At 34.1% G+C, this 16,358-nt stretch overlaps 1 protein-coding gene across 5 annotated transcripts in view; it reads left to right on the top strand.

Annotated features, from left to right (window-relative positions):
• Positions 1-263: 263 nt before the first annotated feature.
• Positions 264-16,358, top strand: part of LOC123877121 (myosin-IIIb-like) — a 53,781-nt gene continuing 37,686 nt past the window's right edge. For 3 of the 5 annotated variants that reach the window (XM_045923654.1, XM_045923653.1, XM_045923646.1), the window contains exon 1: positions 265-498. The gene's annotated coding sequence lies outside the window, so the exon portion shown is untranslated. Of the gene's footprint in view, positions 499-16,358 lie in introns of all 5 variants that reach the window. The other 2 variants (XM_045923636.1, XM_045923629.1) reach the window with 1 other exon arrangement.

The following is a 16,358-nucleotide window of genomic DNA, read 5'->3' as shown; positions in this document are numbered from 1 at the left end:
CTATTCACTATTACTGGATGATAAAGTAATCAATATTGAATGAACATTTATCTTTTGAACTGTCACCGTTCAGAAATTGAAGTCATGCTTGTTTATGAAACACTTGAGTCGAGTGATAGATGTGTAGCGTAATAAGTTAGCGTCTGAAACGTACCTAGTCCTTTCCCACAGTTAGCAATTTAGGAGTTTAGCTGGTTTATCCGTGAGTAAATAAACAGCATAATCTTATCTGCTATGCGGCAGACAGTGGAGGGGAAAGGGGGTGTGACGTTCCGTTAGCCAGCCGCAGCCACACTCCACAGCTGATTTCACATGTCCGTGAATTCTGCGTTCGTTCTGTCGTGCGCTCTCTCAGTGCTACGCTAGAAATGCCGGCTTCGTAAATACGATACTTGAGTTTTGAACAGTGAATGGGTGTATTTATTTTTCGTGACGTTCAGTAATTAATTATCAATTTAATCTATTGGAAGTTGAAAAAAGGTGTCCCCTTCTCGGTCGGTAAGTGTTGTTTTGAATATCTGTTTTTTTTTTTTTGGTAAAATTCGGGTTTGTATAAAAAACATTGTGTTTTTAGTTAGTGGTAGCTAATGGTTTGGGTATAATTGACACGTATTTTTGGGAAGACTCTTCCTTCTGATAAGTTAGGGCGTAAATTATATGAATTAAATATTTCATTAGCTTACCAAATGCTTTTCAAGTTAAGTACTTTATTGCCTACTTACTGTGAAATCATTGGAATGGATATTTTCATGGGCAATTGATGGTTAATATGGATGAGTGAAAAAATGGCATTAGGACCAGCTCGTACTAAAGCAAGCTAAATGGGAAGGTAGGCAGGTATATTATAGGTACTTATATTACAAAACAAAAATCGAGCGCGTTCGGTCATTTGGAAAATTGCAAATCGCTTCAGCAATTGTGACGTAGGTTTTATTCTTATCAAAACCAGTCTAACCACTTGTACAATGCAATTTTTAATGAAGGCAATGCAATAATGACCTTGAAAGCAGCGGTAAGTACAGTTGTAAAATTTTGAATAGGTAGGTTGGTAATGAGCCTAGATAAAGTGTACTTTTTACGGATTATAGCTACTCACTTACTTAATCTAATCATTGCATACATATATTAATTGCCATCATTGAAAGCTGCACCTGAGTGTATCCACATAAGTAGGACCTACCTATAACCTAACAAACCACATTTTATATTTTTTTATAAAGCACATACAAACCTACTTAGTAGGTTTTGAGGTATTTAGTAAACTAAATGATGTCTGCGACTTCGTCTGTGTGAAATTAGATTTAAAAAAATCCATGGAAACGTTTGATTTTTTCGAGATAAAAAGAAGCCTTTATTGGTCTCCGGGATGCAAGCTATCTCTGTACTGATAAAATGATCCACACGAACTTCGTCCACGTGTATTTACATTTATCGAAAATCCCGTGGGAACTTTTTGATTTTCCGGGTAGGTACTAAAAGTGGCCTATGTCCGTCCCCGAGCTGCAAGCTATCTCTGTACCCCTGTGTGTTAGCTTTTCACGACCTACCGTTTAATCGGTTTGGGACATCGGATACATTTTATCTCGAAAAGTCCCTACAGTATTTCCAAAGAACTAAATCCACGCGGGCAAAGTCGCGGCCCTCATCTAGTATATTCGAAATAAATATAAAAGTCACCTACTAATATTGGTACAGATTGTGAAAGTTATAGATTGGTATTGTAAACGTATAGGTAGGTACCGATATCAAAAAGGCTTCAATTCAAAATTTTCAATCAACTGTAAATACCATTCAAAGATACACGATGCCCAAATGACTTGCCAATAAAGTGTATTTATGGTGACCAAATAACCATAATTTTAAGGAACAGTCCCGAAAAATCCTCCTTTTGATGTCTAAATCTAGACTTCTATAAAATATTGCTGATTAGAGAGCTACCTAGATGGTTTTCAGAAACGATCTTTTTAACCCCCGACCCAAAAAGAGGGGTGTTATAAGTTTGACGTGTGTATCGGTGTATCTGTGTGTCTGTGTATCTATGTATCTGTGTATCTGTCTGTGGCATCGTAGCGCCTAAACGAATGAACCGATTTTTTTTTTTGAAAGGTGGCTTGATCGAGAGTGTTCTTAGCTATAATCTAAAAAAATTGATTCAGCCGTTTAAGAGTTATCAGCTCTTTTCTAGTTTTCTTGTAGAAAAGAAGGTTAGATAACCGTTAGGTTCATAATATTATGTCAATTGACAAATGTCAAGCTGTCAAGATGGATGTTGCCTAAATAGATAATTATTTATTTGAAAATGATGTTTTGGAAAACTCAAATACTTTGGATCGTCGGGGGTGTTATAAATTTTTAATTTACACTTGTTACATTTGTCACATTTCAAACTTCAGTTTGAGTCTCCCGGGCTTCGTATTACGAAGATTAGCACCAATTTTAATAATTTAGTTATTTTTTAACTTATAAATATTAAAGGAAGAGCTAATTGACTGACTGACATGTCAATGTATAAATCAAGGAGAGAAATCTTCTAGCTGTTGCTGAAAATCTAATTAAAGTTCATTTGATAATTTCGAGATTAGAGCTCTCATACAGACGAAGAATGCAGATTTTTCTTCATTTCTTGTACTATAATAATATATCTAATAGTAATAATAATAGTAATCTTGATTATCAATGTATGTTATCACGTCATGAGGTGTGGGATCGTTATCAACACCAAACCGTAGGTATATCAATATTTTTATCACACAGAAAAATATTAGGGTGTTCACTTCATTAATATTGTGTTTTATAATTTTTGTTTCACCCCATAGTGCTTTTTACGTTATGTTTAATGATTGTACCGCTTTACTGCGAGGATTTGACTTGCTCCACCAATGTGCAATTATGTATACTTGGCATAGTGTTATTGTAGGAAGAACATTTAAAAAAGCAACCGTCTAGTTTCTTGCTGGTTTTTCTCGGTAGGAATGGCATTCTGAACCTAATTACCTTACTGCCTTAATATTGTAGATTCTGGACGGTTCAAAAGCACTTGTAAAAAAGTGTATTTGAATAAAAGACCTTTCTATTTCTATTCTTGCAACTTTTCACGTCCTTGTTTGGCTTTCAAACAGATGGCCATCCTACTGATACTGCTGCTTCAATTATACGCCCATGTAATAATCCATTGCTCTCGTATCGGCGCACGCGCAGTGCCCGCGTGTAACACCATTAGTCTCGAAGCCGTTACAATTCAATGATCATCCAATTTTCATACAATCCGTATTTCATAGTTCATACTAGTTCTCATTGCACAAGGGTATGTTTTGCACTAGCATCTAGCATTGTTAAAGTTTTCACACAACAATTTTCTAGCAATAGTATATACCTACTCAGTATTGTTCATATCGATGTATAAATATTGATCTACATATCTAGTGGGAGCCAGTGGGAGTTGATAAGTACTTATCTATCGAAATATTAATTGACTATACGAGTATTTAATAACCATTCATTAGTTTTATATAATGTATGTATCCATTATGATAATGTTTATACTTTATTGGAGCAAATGAGGAATTTTTACATACATTTTTAGAATACACGAACTAGCTATGTCTACCTATAATATTTTAGTTAACGTACAACTTGACTAACTGACATACAGCTCAAACAATTGGGTCTTTCAACCTAAAATTTCGCATGTTTCCCTCTGTAATAGAACGGATTTTCAGAAATTCCAACGAAAACTCAGATAAATCTCAAAAATCCATTTAGACGTCGCGAAAAAAAGCTAGTGTTTGTATAATGTTTACGGTAAACCAATTTCTAACTCAACCGTACTAAAATGCATTGTTCCAATGTAAAAGTTTGTTTACATGAATGCGACTAATAAAGATAATCGGTTCGCGGGTGACGCGCACAATGTCTCTTCCGGATCTAATTGCATTGTCAAAGACGCAGAGACAGACGGATGTTTTATTACGTTTCGAATACATTAAAATATTTAATACTAAGCAGCCCAGTCGAATCAGTAGACATTACTGTATAATTTTTAATTATTATTTAAATGATGTCAGCCATCAGCATAAGGAAATTGATGTAATAGAGAGCAAAATAAAATTTTTGGCTTAAAATTATCTTTGGGCATCATCTAGACCGCGACTTCATTGGATGGATTTAGTTTTTTTTTCCTGTAAGAACTTTTATATTTTCCAGGATAAAAGGACCTCATGTCCATCCCTGCCCGCTAGCATGGGCAGTAGATAAAAATTATATCCTCCGATTATATCCACTGATGTCATAGAAATCAGTAGCAAGCTATATCTGTACCAAACCTCAAAATCGTTTAAACGCTCAGGACATGAAAACGTGACAGACAGAGAGACACACTTTCGGATTTAAAATATTAGTATGGATGGATAGCGGCACATTATGAGTCTGGTTCATCAATTTTACTTACTGTGCATTATATAAGTACTAAAGAATTTATTTATTAGAAAAAGTACATTTGAGATATTTCTGAATTTCTAATAGCAATACAACTTTTACAAGAATTCAAACTTTGCGATAAAGTACAGCCGTCTCTTAATATACAATCGTAGTGCACTATGTGGTCACGATATGTGACCATAATAACAATACACGTAAAGACAGTGAGTTGTAACTTTTTAAGTAACATCTATTTCCAGATGATCGCTGTGTATGGTGAACACGGCAAAGTACAAAATACTTTGTGGGGCTGAGTATTGGCTCTTTTAATATTGTTCCAAAATAATTTGTCAATAGGTATAATACATTTATACAGTGTGTAAAAACACACTAAATATTAAGTCGAGGCTAATACAAATTGATGAATTCCATAATGGCAAAGTTGCGTGGAAGCAACCGGCAGCTGCCCACAAGGTAAGTAGCAATAAATTGTTACCTTCATATAACTTAAAATTTAAAAACCCCCGACACAAAAATCTCTATAAGAAAACTAGAAAAGAGCTGATAACTTTCAAACGGCTGAACCGATTTTCTTCGATTATAGCTAAGAACACTCTCGATCAACCACCTTTAAAACAAAAAAACTAAATTAAAATCGGTCTATTCGTTTAGGAGCTACGATGCCACAGACAGATACACAGATACACACATCAAACTTCTAACACCCCTCTTTTTGGGTCGGGGTTAAAAATTTTGGAACTCATTATGCAGTGTCTGTTGAGTTTCACGCCAGTTCGTCTCAGTAGGATCTATTTTCGGAATCGGTGGTAAAAACTCATGATATTGATATGTGTGTTATGAAATAAATTTACAATTTGGTAATACTTATAGACGAGACATATCTACCAGTCGTTCAAATAATGTACTTTTGATAAATAACAAAAAAAAACACTAGAAAATTTATTTAATATTTTTTCGCCAAATTACACATACATTACATTACGCTCATATCGTTACGGTAGCGCCAACATAGCATGGCTATATGTATATGCTATATCAACATATCTACCAAGGTTTTAAGTAATAAGGTACATATCGGTTAGTTCAAGCACATTTTTATCTGCAGTGTACGCAGGCCTTTTTATAGAAAACGTTTTATTTCAACTAGTTTCGTATTCCTTGCGGTGCTTTTAATTCGCATTGGATGCGGTCGCGTGGAGTGACATCGACATGGCTGATCCGCCATCTTCGTCCGCCATCGACACTCCACGGCAGTTGTCAATCAGAGCGAAAGACTGTGTGCTTAGTATAAGATTTTACATCTCACCAATGTTGATAGAATTCGAGCATCAAAATACTTGAGCATTAAAGTAAAATAGACTTTAATCGCCTTATTTTAAAGTTGAAGTTAGTCCACATATTTACGGCCAGCGCTCCAAGTGGAGACGTTGCGAAATTAATATCGGTGATACTAATTTTTTACTTTAAATATAAGCGTTTAGTCTTATTTTTCTTTAACGCTAGAATGGTTCGACGCAGATTCGATCAACGTTAGCGAGACGTAAAATCTCGTACTAAGCACACTGATGCGCCTATACAATAGCATGATATCGATAATCGACCTCGATATTCAGAAAGACTCACAGATTTCACTACAGCGAGACAATCGTTTAGATTTGCATAATCTTCCTTTGGAAGTAGAACCAAAATTACGAAATAACATACTTACACCAAATGTTACGAATATAAACTATAACGTAACGCAACAAGGTACATTGTCCGATAATGATGTGTAATGTGATAATTTGAATACTAAATAACCAACAATTAACGCTGACTTAATGAAGTCAAAATATGACGTTGATGTTTTATTAGCTGACTTGTATCTACAGTACTAACATTACGGTTAAGTGTACCTAAGTAACTATTTGCTGAATAGTGAATATGAGTGTATTAGGAAACGCCATCGCTTACATTTTGTTGTGCGGTCAAAAGATATTTTATATTTATGTTTCGAAAATAATTTTAAATAATGATAGGTATTTTGTTAAGCAGATAGGTACGTTATTGCGACTAAAGTGAAGACTAAACTCCTGCATTCGGCATTTGGGTCACATTTATGGAGCATTATCTCTGCTACTCTTATGCATTTTGTATCTTTTGTCTCATCAGCGAGCACGAATTTTATACGTCACGAAAGAATAGAACGTTACTGACGGTGAAATAATAAAGTCATGTGAAAATTCGCGACAAGCATGACAAATAAGTACTTACTTACAACTTACAAATGATGTTGTCAGAAGTGGAATGTATTGTTTTTACTCCCTCTGGTTCTTATGAAAATTAATTTAACACTTTATTTATTATTTAATGCAATATCTCTATTGTTACACATAAGTATAGAATACTAATACAAGGAATACTAATATAAAAATTAATGAGTAAATCAATCCAATCAATCAAAATTTTCTACTGTGGTATTAAACGTAACCTTCGAAGATAACGACTTATAGTACGTGTCACCATAACGGACATGCACACCATCAGTCATAACTACAATGTATTCTATTGAAATTAAGGTTAATGTTAGTTCTTACAATATGACATGTTCTACATGTGAAGATGTGAAACTGATACACAGATAATGATCTAGCTTTTATGGAGATTATAGTATTTAGTTACCCACATATTATTAAATTCCATACAAGTTTAGGTATTAAACATTATTAAAATGTGTGAAACTAATTTGAAAACGAAGGTTAGTAATTATGATATTTAATACCTGTTGACTAATCGTTTTACACACCAAATATTCGTACAAAATAATGTCACATTTATTTTATTGAAATCAACTCTATTTCAATTAATATTCATTAATATAATTTAATTAAATCTTGAAATTTATTTTACTCATGGGATTTGTTTTACTAAATGATAAATCTTTCATTCAATATATTATTTTGCATTACCTCAATCCTGAGAGGATCTACCTTTATGTACGATATCGGACTTTACTATTTATGAGGATTTAGTAAAAATCTAATTTTTGCTTGTTATAATAAGATTTATTTTCAATATTTGTTGTGCGAGTAGGCACCTATAGTTTTACTGTACAGTATTTATTATAAGTGGTTAAGTAACACTAGAGTTTTCTTCTATTCATCTTCAGTTTTTTGCATTCTAGGTGAATAAGAAACGGCACAGAGTCAATGCCCATGTTATAGATATATTATTATCTATAAAAATCTTTTATTTATCGCTTTCACAAAGAATCGGATGGCATTAGTAGATCGATGAGACGTAAACGCTGCAGTTCCGTCATGGTTTCTAATTCACGGAAACGACCTATAGCCCCTTTTGTTGGAAACTAGTTCAGGCAATCGACTCGGACCCTAATGGCTTTTCTGCGAGTTGACACCGATATTTTACTGATAGTTCAGATCGTTTACGAGATCTTAGAAGCTTTCTTGCAGATAAAATCTATTGCCAGAAATTTGAACTTTTCTAGAAAGAGCGTCTAGGATCAAATTTTGCAAATATTTAAAAAATATTAACTATCTCAGGTACATCTATGAAAGAATATATTAATCGCTATATATTCGAAATATGTACTATTTAAAATGCGTACTCGAGTAAAATAATTCCTTAAAAAAAGGGAAGTGAAGGGGCTAAAATTGATATATTTGGCCATTGCCCATTAATTAGATACAATAAAGTACTACTTAACTGTGCTTTAAAGTAGTGCAATAATAATAATCTATTGTACTCAATGGGATGGGAATGAACCACATAAATCACTTTTCTTGAAGCACTCTGACCTCTTCGGTAGGTCACCTAAATATTTGAACATAATTGTTTTTTTTTTATTGAACGATGTATAAATACCGGTGTATATTAACGATGGTATTAATAACGACGTATATTATACGATTAAACAATAAAACAATAGTAATAAATACTTAATACTGGAATTTGGTCGACATTTTAAATTTCAATCAATGACTCCTTCTGAAGGTAATAGTAATAAAATTCTTATCGGTAATTTTTGCAATTTGAAATTACCAAACCGAATTAATTGACTTGAAACAGAAATTGATAAAATATGATATGGTGAAATGGGTTGTGTCGAGTTAGAAATACCAATAGAATTACCAAATACTAACCAACGCTTCCACCGCACCGGTTCAGATGATTCTATAACCTTCGTGCCCGCCGACCCATAACAATAATGAACTCAAAATTTGCAAAAATAGGTCCCTTAGTATGAATTAACGTATCTTGATAACGATAATGGATTGTGAGTACCTACCTATTGAAATGCGTCAGAGTAAAATAGACGTCAAGCTTCTTTTTTTCAAGTCGTACCTATATTCTGTATTACCGCTTTTTATTACAAATTTTATTTTTTATTTTATTTTATTGAAAAAAGGCATACACAACAGGGTGTGACTCTAAATAGTCTTAACATAATAATAGGTGTACACAACAATGTTTTCCTTAGCGACGCTTGTAGATTTATGCATAATATAGGTAGGTAGATCAATTTTATTCTGATGTTATAGTAGGTACTTGGATACTCGAAAGCCATTAAGTTGATGAGATGTGCAAACTCGTACTAGGTATATGGTTTGATAAATAGTATAATGAGCGTACGAATTGTATAGCTTTATCACTGGACGGTTGAGTGGTATACATGCACCAAATACTGTAAAGAACAATGAGTATGTGGGTACATAGAAGTATGGGCCCAGTACAAACGAATGTGATTGTCATTGACGCATTTTCCCTGAGGCTGTGTGAACCTGTGCTAACAATGGAGTTTTATTCAATTGTATAAGTGATTTTGCTTCGAGATTTGCATCGTTGTATAGTGCGTATTAGTTTCTAACAGCCTGCATCTTAAACTGAACGACTGTATATTTAATTTTGATATTTCCACACAGGTGGCAAATTTCACAATACATATATTGAATATAATAAATACCTATGTTGAATACTTACATCATCATTTTACTCAATTTAGATAATTTTATTTTTATAGTGACTAGCTTTTACACAGATTTTGTTCGCGTAGTTATGTTTTTCCCCTTATTTTTCCCGGGATAAAAAGTAGACCGTCAATTAACTCTGACAAACAGACAGGTAATTTTAAATTGGTTGCTTGAGTTTCGACTTTTGATCGCGTCGGAATCAAAAACAGTCTTTAATTTTTTTTTGTTTAGATGTTTAATAGAACTGTATCAATCATCAGCATCATATTAGATACAAATGTTTGACATGGTAGACAGATAGACATCTAATAAAGCACTACTTATACTCAATTGCTGAAGCTCTACGAGCAAATTAACCCATAAAAGGGGCAGGATATTGAGACTCAAGTAGCTTCATTAAATAGGTAAGTAGGTACCTAGGGAAAGAGGGCCTAAAGCGGGCATCGCAAGGTTGAGTAAGAGAAAAGGTGTACTTACCTATTAATACGTAGATAAGAAAAAATGACTTTAGATTTGAAACTTTCTTCCTAAATTATTTAAAACTAGAGGATGCCCGTGGCTTCGCCCGCGTGGAGTTCGGTTTTTGAAATCCCGTAGGAACTCTTTAATTTTCCGGGATAATAAGTAGCCTATGTCCTTCCCCGGGATGTATGCAAAGTCTGTACCAAATTTCATTAAAATCGGTTCAGCGGTTGGGCCGTAAAAACGTAGCAGACAGACAGACAGACAGACAGACAGACAGACAGACAGACAGACAGACAGACAGACAGACAGACAGACACACTATCGCATTTATAATATTAGTATGGATAGAATAGAATAGAATAGAATGAAATTTATTTGTTGAACCAACACATAATATAAATACAATAAACATAATATTACAAATAATGACGCACTTAAAATAAAAAATGTAAAACTTAAAATATAAAGCTTAAAAACTAAAAATATGTACTATAACTATAAAAAATAGATGCACTATAATACGTCTAATATAAAATTACCTATGTAGGTACCTATTTTACAGCATCCGATACGATTTTATCCGATAGTCTACTTGAATAGTGGGTTATATAGGTATATATAATAATAATTACGCTACGAACTAAGGGTGTTAATGCGCCACCTTCCTATTGATGAAGTTTAAATATCGATGTAAATAATACTGTGAGTGTTATTGCCAATTCGATTTGCAAGTAAAATAGTGAAAGTATGATTGGGCCCTACAGGATTAATAATGCAGTGAAAGTGTTCAATGCCGCCCATTGATTACTTTTATATCCCGACGGCATGCAGTCGGTATTGTTAGCTATAATATAATGACCAATACCTAGTGTTTTCCCCAAATAGAAAGCCGCTAAATGGACTCTAAACGTAATATTTATTAGCGCTTGCATCCACAATAATCTTAGTAATCAAGATTTTGTTAGTTATAAAAGTTATTATGTAACCAAAGTTGGTTATTAAGTAATAGATTTATGAGTCAGGAGAAAACTAGAAATTGATAACTTTTTCACCTAAATTCAATCTAGCAAGATAAAGATATACTACGTATTTGCTGAAATTGCATTCATATAGGAAGGAAACTAGGTAGCTTATGCCTACGATTCATCCGCGTGGACTACACATATTTCGACCCCCTATTTTACCCTAAGCAGATTTAATTTTCAAAAATCCTTTCTTAGCGGATGTCTACGTCATAACTCATAATAGATAGCTATTATGAGCCCAAGAAAGGATGCTTACCCAGCTGGATCCGTCGTCCAGTAGTTTGAGCTGTGCGTGGCAGACCAGTCAGTCAGTCACCTTTTCCTTTTATATAGGTATAGACTTTTTAGAACCATTGAAAAATAAACGTGAAGTTATCTACCTGTCCAAGAAGTACCTAATAAATAAATAGCAATGCAATGCAACATTTTTTTTAAATTTTATGTTAGCTAAATGGTAATTTTAAAACGCCATTTGGATTTTAATTAGCTTATTATAAAAAAGCTATTAAAACCGTACAAACATTTGGATAACAAGATACGGTGAAGTGAAAGACACTAACGTGTTACAAGATCCTATACTTATTGGTGCCAAACTGTTGAATTATTTATGAGCATTTATGCGCGTCTAATACGTTTTTTAGTCACATCAATTATTTTAATTTCACGAGGACGTAACACACCTCGTTAGTATATTCGAAATTATAGGAAACTATGGAAAACTAAACAGTCCCAATTCGAAAATACGAGCGAATTTCTGTTGGTTCATAAATTATGCACCAAATCATGTAAATTATGCAGCATAATTCACCTCAAATATGTTATCAGTGATAACATTACGCGTTGAAATGCTATTGAAATACTAAATTGATTAATAACAATGAATAACACAGGAAGTGTTGACATTTTCTTGCAACAGTTTGCTAACTTTTAATATTTATTTCAATGCGATTCGTATTCGGTTTTATTAATTACAGTATGTTTAATACAGCATAACACGCTTCGGGGTAACAAGTGAATATCATAAAAAATGTACTTCTTAGTTGCGTTTAACATAGGAGTCACGAATCATGATTGACAGAGTGGTTAGTTTCCATACTTATACTGTCTAATATTTTTCAAGATGACAAGCTTTTGATCACGCTCCTTGCCTAAAATGAGGTCTAGTCCTATGCGCTTCGCAAATCAGCGGATATGCCGCTCGTATCGAATGCAATGTATTTTAGTTGATACTTGATACCTACTATCAAGCTGCGAAAATGTAGTAACAAACTGCAAGCAGTCCTATGCTATTTTCGCGTAGATCTATTTTGTTATGAGTTTGCATCCAAAACATAACATGTAAATGTTTGACAGACATTTCACAGTAGGTATATGTGACGAGTCTCAGTAAAGTTTGATAAATTCAATTTTCAAAGTAAGATAACTATACCTACCAAGTGGGATATCAATTATCATATAAAAGTGGTTTATCGGTACACTCTAAAACAGATTTTTATTTATTTTTATGCATTAATATTTTTTAATTTATAATGCAAAATGTCGGAAAAAATACCCTAGCACGGAGCCCTTGGTGCGCGAGTCTGACTCGCACTTGCCCAGTTTTTTTAATCCATTGTTTATATGATTCGCATAGTTAAAAATAGCCTTGTATGCGTAGCTTGTAACTCGTCCTGTACTGTGCAATCATTAATATTATATCAAAAGGCCAATATCAAGGTTTCTATACGCAACATTGCACCGGAACGCTGCGCTCCATCGCTTGATAAGGTAGTATTACGACATATTTATATTATTATCCGGTAAAAAGCTGTTAAACAAGCAACGCTACACTGGTTTAATATAACACCTTATAAGTATTTTGCTTAAAAGTACGAAGTTGATCCTTTGTGAGTAACGAGATTGCGGTGTGGTCGAAATATGATCTCATTAAAACGATACTCAAGTCAAGGTCTAGCCTTCATGAGTCTTATGTGAGAAGGTGACGGCCAGGGATTAAAGCAGCACGTTTTATACATACGTGATGTCCATGTATGTATAGGTATACCTACACACGTGAGCATTTCCAATGTGCGTAGTAAAGAAACCATTTAACTGTTGCACGTGAACGATTGAGTTACTACATACATAGTTGTATAAAAAACGTAGTTGAATTAAAGGAGCCGCTGGATTCATGCAACGCAAGACCGTGGCGTGTGAAAGGTCCGAGTACCTATGTCCCTCAATGGTCTCCATCAGCCCATCGATTGACACTAATAATGATGATGAAAAATCTTTACACTTGATATTTTTCAATTATCTATTTCGCCTTGTGAAGAACAAATAGAAGTATATGAAATTGACTATCAACCTTCCCTCGTTGGAAAAGAAGAATCACACAATCTTTTATTAATTGATATCAGTTTCATACTAACAAGAAAACTATCGAAAAAGCTACTCAATTATGTAACCCACGAGATCTATACGAACGTAACCTACTTACTTAATTTTAAAAAGTTGTTAACTGTCCATTAAACTTTTAAGCAGAACTTAATTAATTAATGGCCTGATGAAATCCTCTCTAGCTTAAATAAATGTTACATAACTTTCATCAAAAACTTGTTTCTCTATTTATACAGTCTATTTATCAATCATGATTTGGGAAATTAACGTATTATATTACCTGCTTTACTAACTTACTTATATAATAATTATGCCATCATGATTCAGTTAACATCGTCGTAATTAATTTATTATAAATATTAAAAAATAATATTTGCTTATCTGTTCGTCTACTTTTTCATAATGTATACGCTCGCACCTCATTCATATTGAGTTGAAAATTACCTACAATTATTGTTGTCGAGATTTACGGGAAGGTTTCTGACGTGATAGCTGTGGTAAGTTAGATGTTTATTATTGTACACTGGATCTCTACTGAGCACTGAGAAGGATGTGGCAGAGATAATAATATTGTTAATAATAAAATAACCCGGATCGATGAATTCATGTGCTTTCCGAGGCACAAAAAAGCCAAGCAACCGGTCAATTGCAATTTGATTCCAAGTCGATTCTACTTATATGACTATTTTGAGAGCGCACCGCTGCGTCCGTCAAAGAGGATGATTGTTTGTGACCATTGTTCCTCCGAAACAATTTTCCAACAAAACGTTTGCGTGTCACTCCGAGTAACAAATTTAATTAATGACGCGTTTCATAGACGGTTTTCCGTCAATAGTGGACGCTATTGTATGGATAAAGCGGTTTCATTGAAGCGCAGTTCCACAATGTTACACAATGATTCCGGCCAACAAAACGCCGGGCATTAGCTATCGCAATAAAACGTGCATTAATTGCTCTGACATTTTACGAACTAGTGAACTCTAGCAACTTTGTTTGCCACGGTTTTATACGAAATGTATATTTATGGAATAGCTATAATATTATACATAGCTATACCTATTATCATAAATTGAGGGAAAGAGAAACGTCAGCAGAGGAAGAAAATCGTGGCTTAAGAACATCAAAGAATGGATCAGCATAGCCAGTGTACCGAGATGACAGCCAAACTCCAATAGTGACAGGCAAAAGAAGAGAAAGAATTTATTTACTAAGACTTTATTTCGACTGAAAAAGGGACAAAGTTATGTGAGAGGCATAAACCTTCTGCGTAAAGTCTGACCAAAGCATCTTGGCCTGCTACGACTCAATTTGAGGTTGTCTATCCATCCAAACGGTAGAGACTCATTAAGAAATAATAATAAAATAATTAATCACTCATTCCGACTTTCTTACCCTAATGTTATACAATACCTTGTCATATCTTTTGAGTCAGGTATAGCCTCAATACCTATATAGGTATAGGTAATGGAATGGAGTAAATAAAAAATTAACGCATTTAGGTACCTAGACATATCATTTCTCAAGCTAGTGTTTTGTTAGACTCGGCTAGCACACGACGTAATAGAGCCAAATATTAATTGTTTAAACAAAGATATCAGTAGGTAAGTTTGCATTCGCTAGCGGAACGAAAGTAAGGCCATTTGACACCCGCGTTATCCAACCATGTCTGAGGTCGACCATTTGTTTGTCTCAAATATGGCAATTGGAGCCGAAAGTCCTAGAGTGGAGACCACGTAGAAGTTAGTATGTATACATAGTGTCCGATCATCCGATGTCCTATAGCACAGTGACCTACTATATAGCAGGAAATAGCTTGATGAGGAAGTTTGAAGACTAGGTATAGTAGACGGTGGTGCTCATTAGGGAAGGCTTCTGGCCTGTGTCCAACATTGGATGTGAAAAAATGGAAATGCGCTTAGCCGTATTTAACTTATATGAAGTATTTTTTCCTAACATACCTAATAGGTCAAAGAATAGGATTTGAACAACTTGGCCTATTCTAAGTAGGTATATGACATACATCTAAAATTATGAACACGACCCAGTTTATGCATATCTACATTAAATGTTACAATTTTAGTATCACCTAATTGACTAGGTATGTGTATGGTGTGTACATGGTAAGGTAAAAACTTAAATAACTTGACAATTTAAATTTAATGGTTTTATTGTGTCATAGCGCATTAAAAAGACAATGTGCTAACCGTAATAAAAAATAAACCATTATATTTTTTTCCGGAATATGTAATAATGTTATATTATGTAGTTACTTACTACTGGCCTAGAAAGAAGGGTTGTCTAAGTTGGTGAGCTATAGGGTTCGAAAAACAAGTAGTAACAAATATCGTCCCTTAGGCCGACATTTATTTTATTTTAAGTTGAAAATACAGAACTTAAAAGATGTGAGATTATTTTTGAACGATGATCTAAAATCTAAATGTTAACTTCTTTCAATTACCAGGTGAGATCACATTCAATGGTGACTGCGATCTCATCTGGTAGCAAGTGATGATGCAGTCTAAGATGAGAGCAGAATTAGGTACCTGGGAGCATGACATATAGGTGTATGGCAGTTTCATTACACCTATACTTACCCTAATCGGTTTCTACGCGACTTTGTATTCGCTTGGCGGCACGGCTGTAAGATGGTAAGCTACGGCCGAAGCATCCCATTAAACAATCATCATTTCCAAATTGTCGCGCCTGGGAATCGAACCCACGACCACCTACTTATACCTAATAAGACACACAGCGCTCACCACTTCATCGATATTTTATTATTTTGAGGCTAACAGGTATTGCACAATCAAGTTACGTGTATCAATAGGTTTATCGAATTGAAAAACACCGACTAAGCCAAGCTGAGATTGAAATTGCTGTTAGCTTGATGCGCCCAATAATAATTATTACGGCTTTTATTTAATTTGACAACATACAGTTTTATTCATATTTAAATGCCTAGATTAGTTTCTATGATTGCATATCGGTAAATGTTTTTGATAGGTTCTTCCGCACAATAATAAAAGTCATTTTACTTATAATAGACCTAAGGCTAACTGTACTGGCTTAAATACTCTCGCAA

The sequence above is a fragment of the Maniola jurtina genome, chromosome 2 (assembly GCF_905333055.1).
Source record: "Maniola jurtina chromosome 2, ilManJurt1.1, whole genome shotgun sequence".
Taxonomy (NCBI): domain Eukaryota; kingdom Metazoa; phylum Arthropoda; class Insecta; order Lepidoptera; family Nymphalidae; genus Maniola; species Maniola jurtina.
This window is presented reverse-complemented; position numbering and strand designations above follow the sequence as displayed.